Genomic DNA, 10,161 nt, shown 5'->3' on the forward strand with positions numbered 1-10,161 from the left:
GCGCTTGCCAGGCAGGCGCTTTTGCCGCTGAGCTAAATCCCCAGCCCCCATGTGCCAATCTGATAGATGAAAAATAGCATTTTACTGAAGTTTTAATTTGCATTTCTTTTTTTGCTAAAGTTTTAACAGGTTTAAGAGTTTCTCTTATTAATTTGTTGGAATGTTTTATATGTTGATAAAGATCTTTATGAAATTAATTGTAATTGTATTCCAAAATTTTAGATTACCTTTTGAAATAGCTAAAAAAAATGGCCCTGAGAAATTTCTACATTCAAAGAAATTTTTCTTTTTTTGTTTTATAGCTTCTGCATTTTATGTCTCACCTAGAAAGGATTTTCCACTTCCATTATTATTAAAGTGGTAGTCTATCTTATTTCCTTAGTTGTTTAAATGTTAAACTTTTGATCCATGTGGAATTATTTTGGTAGACAGAGTGACTTTGCTTTTTGCCTGACTGTACCAACATCATTTATTATTTCTCATTTTCCTTTCTCTCAGGCCAACTTCCAGCCTCCATTCCTAGTGCTATCATCTAACTCTTCGCTGTTGTGATGTCTTTCTTCTTTGATGTCTTTCTTCCCACTGGAACCATCCTCACTCACACCTCATGACCTTGTGCCTGCAGTCTCAGCTTCTTGCTTTCTCTACCACCACAAGATACTCCTCTGAGACAGCTCCCACTGTCACTTTTTTGTTCAGTGCATACAGAATAATTTAGACTTGTACTACGGGATTTAGTTGGGCCCAAACCTACCTCTATCTTTCTATATATCTTGTCACTATTTCCATCCAAATAGTCCTTTCCTTCATCAAACTAGAGGGTCCACTAATCCTTAACATGTTATCTTTGGCTTAACCTAGAATATCCTTTCTGCCAAGTCCTCCACTCTTTCTCTCATCTCCGTCCCCTGTGCCCTTTACAAGTTGGCTGAAACATCAACTTCTCAGCAAGAGCATCTCCACTGCTCCTTCTGAACTCCTTCTGTACCTTGTTTTAAAGAGAATTTTAAAAAATAAAAACAATATAGAATTTCAAAACAAGATGATAGGAAATTAACAATGGTTATTATGTTGCATATTGTTATCTTCAAAGTAATTGTTCACACACACACACACACACACACACACACACGCATGTGTACCCACACCCCTCTTTGTGCCTTACTTTTTTTGTTTGTTTTTTTTCTGGTACCGGGAATCGAACTCTCAACCTTGCGCTTGCCAGGCAGGCACTGTGCTGCTAAGCTAAATCCCCAGCCCCTTGTGCCTTACTATTGTGTCTTTATGTTTCTCGCAGACTGGACTAGATGTTCTTTGAGGGGAAGGACTGAGACTACCTCTTGCCAGCACCCAGTTTCTAGGGAACAATTCATAGATAATAAATTCTTTTTCTAAATAAATTCTTTTTAATAATATGACAATGCCTAGGTTTCAAACTCTAAAGAGCATGAGCATCACCAGAAGGACTTATAAAAACAAACTACTGAAAAGTCTGAGGTGCAGCCCAAACACGTGCACTGTTAGTAAGTTCCCAGGTGATGCTGGTGTATCTCCTAGAATCACACACTGAAACCACTACTTCAGACATATCTCAAACCTCAGATTGAAAACCTATAGAAAATTTGAGTCAGCATGTACAGAAATGTCATGGAAGAAGAAATCTTGTCATGAGACAAGATTAGTTGCTATTTACTTATTATTTGTTTTCAGTACTAGCAATTGAAACTAGGGCTTCCTACATGCTAGGTAAGTGCTGTATTACGGAGCTACATTCTCAACCCAAGCTAGGTGTCATTTAGGTGTAGATTTCATTTTGTCTATGCAGTCCAGCTCAAAGAGGCAGTAGCTCAAATCCCAGGCAGAGGTGCCACTGGTATTGGATCTACCCTCTGATCCTTGGGTACTACCCCTCACCAGTCAAATCCTGTCCACCACATGCAGGAGTTCTGTGGGCAAGAGCCTGGCAGGAGGCAGAATGACATAAATATACCTGCACTCTGCTATTTATTCTCTTTGTAACCACACTTAAACTACTCAACCCTCCATGAGCCTGTGTTGGGCTTCTTTGGATGGAACCAACAGAAACCAATCTGGCAAATAAAACTAAGGAAAATGTACTAGAAAGAAATATCAGTTCAAGGAACCAAAAGGAAGGCAGGCCCTGACACAGCTCCACAGACTGACAGCCAGATCACTCCACTGTACAGTCATAAATGACTTGGTCAGGACACATACAGTGGAATCTCCATGACCTTTGGCTTTGGAGCAGAGGCCAGGAGGAAGCGGCTGACACAAGGCTGCACAAGGCTGAGAACCAGAGGACTCCTGTTCTGATTCCAGCAGACCGGATCTAAAGGCAAGAAGTGGTTTCTCAAGTGGAAATCAGGAATGGTAAATGGGTGCTGGAGAATCAAAAACAATGTTCCCACCTTCTGTTCTATCACTGGTAACCGGGAACGATAACAACCACCGCATATTATGAGAAGATCCAATGAGGTAGTCTCAGTAAGGCACTGAGCCTCACATCTGCTAAGTTCTCGGCAGTTACTGGATGCCATTGGTATTATTATTATTATTATTAATTATTATTATTATTATTGGTCTGTATATTATCATTATCACCTTTAATATCTAAGGACTCCAACAAGCTCCAAAGAGAGTAAATCTGAGTTGCTTTTATAAATCTGAGTTGCTTCTCTTTCAAACATTAGTTTCAAAAAGCTCTGAAGCTATGAGAAAGACCAAAGTGGACTGCCTCTATATTCCTTTAGGACTTCAAAATACTCACTTAATCTCAGATGCCAGACTAGCTACATTAGAATTAGAGCCAGCAAATTATTTTAAGCTACTTTCAGTGCTGTTCTAGAGGACAGGCTGTTAGATCTCATTCAGATTCTGTTACAAAGGTGGAAAAAATTCAACTTTGGATTCAATCCTTATTAGCAAATAAACCTGTGTGCAGCATCATAAAGAGAAATTCTAACCTTTAGAAGAGGCACCAAAACCTCCTCCTCCCTGTTCTACATGGCCTCCTGCAAGCAGCAGAAAAACACAAAAGGGCAGGACTTCGCTCATCTCGTCTCCCAGGAGGATTCCCCATTCTCTTTTCCATTTTCAAATCCTTACAGCCTGAATCCTGACCTACAGAAATATGGAACTTTTCTCCCTAGGGTCCCAATTAAAACCCAGACTCATTCCTTTGAGCCCCACATTACCATTACAATTAATGAATTTTCTGTTTAACATCTACATCATCCTCTTCTAGCCTATAAAGTCCTTGAAGAAAGCTTCTACTTGTCTAGCTCATCACCACCTCCCCTTATGCCAGGCACTCAGCACATGATCAACAAATATTTGTGAAATGAATCAACAAAAATCTTAGTATGTGCACTAATTCTAGGGAAGAATTTACATCAAGTTAAATCATATTTGTGAGATTTTTAAAAGTGTGTGTGTGTGTGTGTGTGTGTATCTTAGCTTTTGCCTCAGCATTTCAGATTGCTACCCACTCACTACTAATGATTTCTGGAGGGAATACTTGCTCTAGAAGACTTAAACTGGAATTTTAAATTTCTTGTGAATATTACAGTATTTGATATCAACACAGGAAATAAGAGTGGGAATCCTTATTTCTATTACCTTTTAATATGTAAGTGGAGAAATGTTATATAAAGAGTTCGAGCCACACAACATTTAAAAAACAGGTATCAGAATTTGAACCACGGAGAGTAAGAAAAACAACACATTATTGGTACTAACAATCTGTGATCCTCTGCTGGTCCCTCATGGGGCTCCTCATTCTGTTCTGCTTTACATTCAGGCTACTTTTCAATTCAAGTCCACTCAGTGTCAGAATCTGACACAGAATCACTTGAGCATAGTTCCGGCCCACATCCCTTCAAAGAACTGGGTTTACTACTCCTTCTTACTACTTCGTAAGTAAACACAGATGTGTAGCTGATGACAGTATTTTCAACTAAAGAAATTTTATATGAAAGCAATTTGCTTCTCAGCTTTAAATTCACACACTATTATTATTTAAAAATCATATTCCACTCATATTTAAGAGAACTTGGAGAGTCTACAAACAATCACCTTCTGGCTCTTCAACAACAAATGGTTTAGGTAGAGGCAGTCATAAAACAACTCCAGCGAAAATTCAATTTCCAAAGTATAGGATGTAAGTAAGAGCAATGCATTACCACTCAGTTTTCTATATTTCTCCAAGATGAAGGGAATATTTCATCAACTTCAAAATAAAAAAATCAGATAAATAACCAAGAGAACAATTCTTCTATCTCTCATGCTGTTGTTTCATTTATTATATTTTTTTCAAAAGTCTTAAGTTTTCACATAGATGAAATAAGCCCAGGAATGAGAATGAAAGGCCACAATCTGACTGCTATTAGCTTCTGCAAAGAAGCATCTTTAAACAAATTAGTATCTCCTGTCTCCTCATAAAACAGGACTCCTTTCCAAAAAGAAAAAAGATTTTATTCTAGACTTTTGTAAAAAATTCACATCTGATGACACAGAGCAGCACCATTGGACAGAAATGTGTTAAAGCTAAATATGGAACATTAATTTTTAAGTAGTCAATTAAAAAGAGTAAAAGGAAACAGATGAAATTAGTTAGGATTCCATATAACTATAATAAAACCAAAATAATTTCATTTAACATGTAACCAATAAAACTGTATTGAAATATGTTTACAAACTTTTTCATATCATCTTCAAAATTCAATGCGCATTTTATCTTTATACTACATGTCTGTAAGGATTGTCCTCACTTCCAGTGCTCAGTAACCACATGTAGCCAGTGGCTGCCCAGGGGACAAAGAATAGCATTAAATCCCCAGTAACACATCAGCCAGCTTCAGTAATCATCGACTCACAGACAAGCTAGTTTCCTCTAAACTTCTTCCCCACCCTCCGATTATTTTGAAGCAAATCCTAAATATCATAGCATTTCACACACATTCGGATTTCCTTAATTGTCTTTTTTTGAGAGTTGATGCATTCAATTTGGGATCTAAGTAATCAACTTCTCTTTAATGACAAGATTTACAACTGAGGATGTGGCATAATGATACAGCACTTGCTTTGTTTGCCCAAGGCCCTGGGTTTGATCCCTGGCAAAAGAAAAAAAATTTTGATGACCCCCGCAAACATAGTAGGAGTCATATTCTCAGTAAAACATTTTATATATTCAGATGTTTATTACACATCCATCTTATGTCAGCAACTGTTCTAGCCCCAAGACACTCAGTGAACCAGACTCAAAGAAACTTCCAACTTGATTCTGACTGTGCATCAGGATCAGTCAGGAAAGCTTTAAAAACTAATACCAGTTTCACCAACTGACAGATGGATAAGTGCAACATGGCATATACATACACTAGAGGATCATAAAGCAATAAAAAAGAATGAAATACTGGTTCCTGCTACAACAAGGATGAACCTTGAAAACAACCTGCTAGGTGCAAAAAGCCAGACACACAGGCCATATATTGTATGACCTTAAGGTAGGGTGATAAAATGTTCTAGAATTAATTATTATGATGGTTGCACCGCTGTGAATATGCTAAAAGCCACTACACTATGTATTTTAAATGGGTGAACTGTATGATATATGAATTATATCTCAACACAGCTGATATTAGAAGAAGTAGCTGACTTAAGTATGCTACATTTACACAAGGGAATACTACCCAGTTATAATATGGAATGAGAAAACTCCTTTTTAAAAAATTCCAGTCACCAACCCTCTTCACATCAAGTTACTTATGTGATCCAGTAACACTGGAAGTGTGGCCTGGGTTGGCCCTATGCAATTCTACTGTAAACCAATGGAGAAACAGTGGTTTAGGGCAAGATTAAGACAAATAACTAACAGCTATACAACAGCATGAAGTGGGTAGGCACAGAACAAAGTTGAGTATTCGCCAGCTTCAACTTGGAGGAGGCAGATTAACGCATCTTACAAGTTGTATCCATGCTAAAATGTGATGCATCAGGGAGAATGAGCCAGGAAGATACGAACAAAGGGGAAAAGATTATCAAACAGGCAAAAACTAGGAGGCTAAGTCCCACGGCCCCCCAGGGGTAGGGTACTGCGGTTAGTTCAGAAGACTGAAAAAAACCAACAGCAAATGATGACTGGCGAGCTACAAGGCTAGACAGAAAAACCCAAGTTGATTCACAAAGATCACATAAATCCAGTTAAAAATGTAAAATATTCACTGATCAATAAAAATCCACAAAAATTTAGCTTGAATTTCACAATTTTAAAATATTTTCAATAATAACAGCATTAACATAGCCATACATATAGTACATATCATATGTACAAAGTTATATATAATATTATATATAATGATAATTATATATAATAAATAATCTGGAGTCTTTCACAGTATTCTTACAGTACAGAGGTTAAGCAACCAAAATAGCTTCTTTCCATGGATTTAAAAGATTTTATTGCTTCCTCTTAAGTTGATGAAGATATTAAAGTATTATGGATCCAAAACTAGATGTGGTTCCAAAAAGTCACATTCCAACTACTTAACAGAATGTAATCAAATATGATTGTTAAATATACTTTTTTTAATCGAGCCTTTGCTGTGGAGAATATACCAGGCTTAGTGATGGGAGGGACAGAAACATGAGGAATATACACTCGCCCTGCCTTCAAGACATTTCAAACCGAGGAAAGGGTAATACATGTGAATAAATAAAGAGGACAGAAGGCAATGGGATGATGGGAGGAAGGTGGGGCAATAAAAGGCACAAAGTGATGAGGAAAGAAAGAAACCAACAACACACTCAGTGCTCAAAAATGGACTGGAGAGTCATTCGTGTTTTTTAAGATGCCCTGAGAGTTTAGGTTCAGAGAGGTCGTGCTGGTACACGTAGCTTATGAGCTCAGCCTTAAAAGATTTAGGTTTTCACTCAAGAGGCACTGAGAAAGCCTTCCAGGCAACAGGAGCGCATGGACAAAGGCAAAATGCTCTGTTGATGAATGAAATACAGACTACAAGCACACGGGGTTGGGGAATGACGGGGTGAAGGTCAAGGCTGAGCTCAGGCCGCTGAATCCGTACTTTGGGCTATGGAGTCTATAGTTAAATAAGCAGGAAAAAAAGGATGAGAGTTGAGTGTTAGCTATATCTACTAGAGTTGCAAAGTGGACTTGAACTTAACTTTTCTGAGCCTCTTATGGAGATTGAAGATATAAAAATAGCACCTCGATGCTGCTCTCAAGACTGAATGCAATAGTACATGTACAGCACTTACAAGAGCACCCAGCACACAAAAACTGCTACTAATATTTGTGTTACTACCTACATAAACCACCCAAGAATTTTAGCAATATACTGAGAGTACGTTAAGAATTTGCCTGACCTGGGGCTGGGGATTTAGCTCAGCGGCAAAAGCGCCTGCCTGGCAAGCGCAAGGTCGTGAGTTCGGTTCCCGGTACCGGAGAAAAACCAAAAAAAAAAAAAAAAAAGAATTTGCCTGACCATCCATGGTTTAACTAATCTGTTGTGGGGGTTACAGGATCCTTATCCCTGTGAAAGACACTGAGACAAGAGCACTGTCTCAACAGTGACAACCAAAAGTCATGAAAGAAGTTGCCGGAGGAGAGGGCCAAAAAGCTGATGCATAACGAGATTTAGATAGGAGAGGAACTTGCAGGAAACCATAAACAACTCTCAATTATTCATGAAAGGCTTTTTCAACTTAATAGCTTCCAGCTTCCCTAGTGTCCCATACTCCCTCATTTCTATGGGCATCCTACTCCAACCCTCCCTGGAGCACTCCTAAAGTGAAAAAGGACAATTAAAATGCAGTACTGTAAAGAAGCACATTAGAAATAAAACTGTGTATTATCCAAATCCTCAAGCAGGGAAAAACACTGTACTACCTGCTAAACTGGAATGCAGTAGAAGAAAAAAAAGGATCTCTAGTTACTTCCCCAACCGCTCTTTTGCTATTAGTCCTTCAGGCAAGTAACTCTGCCACTCTTTCTGAACTTCACACCCTCAGTTCAGGTGGAGAAAGACTTGAAATGTCATCACTTCACAGAAAGTTTGGTGCAGCAGCTTTCAGAATTAATGGTTTCTACATATGGGAACACAGGGACTGGTTTTCCAGCCCTTTTCTTAGCAGGTATAAAGCAGCATTGTTCAAAGTTCATTTACCACAGTGGGTAAAACCAATCTGATCTTTTTTTAGATTTAGATGAAGTGAAGATTTCCTTCCTCCCTTATTAAAAGCCTCCAATCTACCAGACCCACAAACCATAAACTCAACCACAAAAATCAATGGTAGTAAGTTTCAACGATTCAGAAACCAGAACACCCAGACATTTGATAATGGCATCAGAAAGTTTACAGCCCATCCTCAGACAGTTTTAATACATTGTATCACTGGGGTCTACCATTATGAGTTAACATCTAATTAAATATTGGGGTAAGAGACATTAGAGTGTAGAGTCAGAAAGACTAATAAAATCTAGCTCAGCAATTTACAATTGACCCTGGGCAAATTCCTGAACCCTGCATTAATTTCTCCACCTGAGAAATAAAGATAATATCATAACACCACTGTTTATCAAGATGGTAAAGATTATGTGATAATATAGCCTATGGCAGCCGGCTAGAACCTGGTCTGCAACAGAACTGTTAGCTATTACTGAAAATGTAACTCAATAATAAAACAACGAACCTTTTAGCTGAACAAGAGCCTGTTACAAATAAAGCTAAATGTCTACTGGCTGTAATGGTGGAAACCACATTTTAGTTTCTTGGAAGCAGCCCAGCACAACCAATAGAAAATGGGCTGGAATCCTAAACCTAGCAGAATAACCTTGAGAAAACTGGTTAACCTGGGGAGCCCTAATCTCCCATCTGGTTAAAAATACCTAGCTAAAAAGACTACTGTAATGTTTAACGAGGTAACCTATACAAAGCTCCTAGCACACATCTTGGTGGCTAGTAAGTGCTCATCAGTGGTAGTTATTACTGTTTGTTAATCTTCTCGATCTAAAAAACAAAAAAAGATAAAGATGAAAATCAAAACCAGCTACAAAATCACCATTCTTCAAATTTACAGTTTTCATTTACTCATTCCATGAATGTGTATTGCAAACCTACTGTGTGTCAGTACTTTGAAAATCTTTTAAGAGACGAGCAAGACCAAACAGGTCGTTGGTCACCTGGAATTTACATGTTAGAAGGGGAACGCAGCCAGTGAATAAACCGAGATGATTTGAGGGAGAAAGAAGCGCTATGACAAGCAGCAAACTGTGGTGCGCAGTTGGCCTGCCTGACTGGTCCGAAGGAGACCCTACCTTCTATGACACTTGAGGGGAGAAGCCAGAACTATGCCTTTACCGGTTTGTGGAAGTATCTGTCTTGCAGTCATAGGTTAGAGTAAGATATTTCTAAATGTCTCCATCCCAGTAATCAAAACCCCAGCGCCCGGGAACTCCAGCGCCTCAAGGCAGTTTCCAGGCCCGTCGAAACCCACAACTTCAACACCCCTTTCAGTAGCAAGTCAGGGCGGCACGCCCTATTTTAAGAAGTATGGGGATGACGTGGGACAGGGCCATCAGCGGCTGCTGAAGCTGCAAACGCTCCCCGGGAACCCCGAGGGGGCGGGCGCCGTCGGCCCCCAGCCCAGGCACTCCGGAGCGAGCAGGCCGGGTGGTTGGGCAGGCGCGCGCCGGCAAAGCCGAGCGTCGCTGGGGTCCCCGGCCGCGCCCCACCCGCGGATGTGGTGAAGCCGCCCGCCTGGCCCGAGGAAGCGGGTTTCCTGCGAGTCCGGCCCGGCGCGGCGCGGCGCTCGCGGCTCTCGCGGCTCACTGGGACCGCTCCGCAGCACCGCATCCTGGCGCCCGCGCCCAAGCCCCTGAGCCGGGCTGCTGCTCGCCTTCCACCCGGGACAGGCTGTCCCCTCGAGGGACACAGCACCGGGCGGCAGCAGCCGGTCCTTCCTCCCGCGGCTGGAACCCGCAGCCAGGGCGAGCTCCCCGGCTCGGCGCTGCCCCGCGCCCTGCTCTTCCTCGGACGACAAGGACGGCGGCGCCCCCCAAAACCGCAGCCCTTCGAGCCCGTCGCCGCCGGGGTCCCCGCGCCCCAGCCCCTCTGCGCGGGC

General features: G+C 40.8%; 1 protein-coding gene across 1 annotated transcript in view; it reads right to left on the bottom strand.

Moving 5' to 3' along the window:
* Osbpl3 (oxysterol binding protein-like 3) overlaps positions 1–10,161 on the bottom strand; it is a gene marked incomplete in the record, with an annotated part of 164,511 nt that overhangs the window by 154,005 nt on the left and 345 nt on the right.

The sequence above is a fragment of the Chinchilla lanigera genome, unplaced genomic scaffold (genome assembly GCF_000276665.1).
Source record: "Chinchilla lanigera isolate Chin_1 unplaced genomic scaffold, ChiLan1.0 scaffold00009, whole genome shotgun sequence".
Taxonomy (NCBI): Eukaryota; Metazoa; Chordata; class Mammalia; order Rodentia; family Chinchillidae; genus Chinchilla; species Chinchilla lanigera.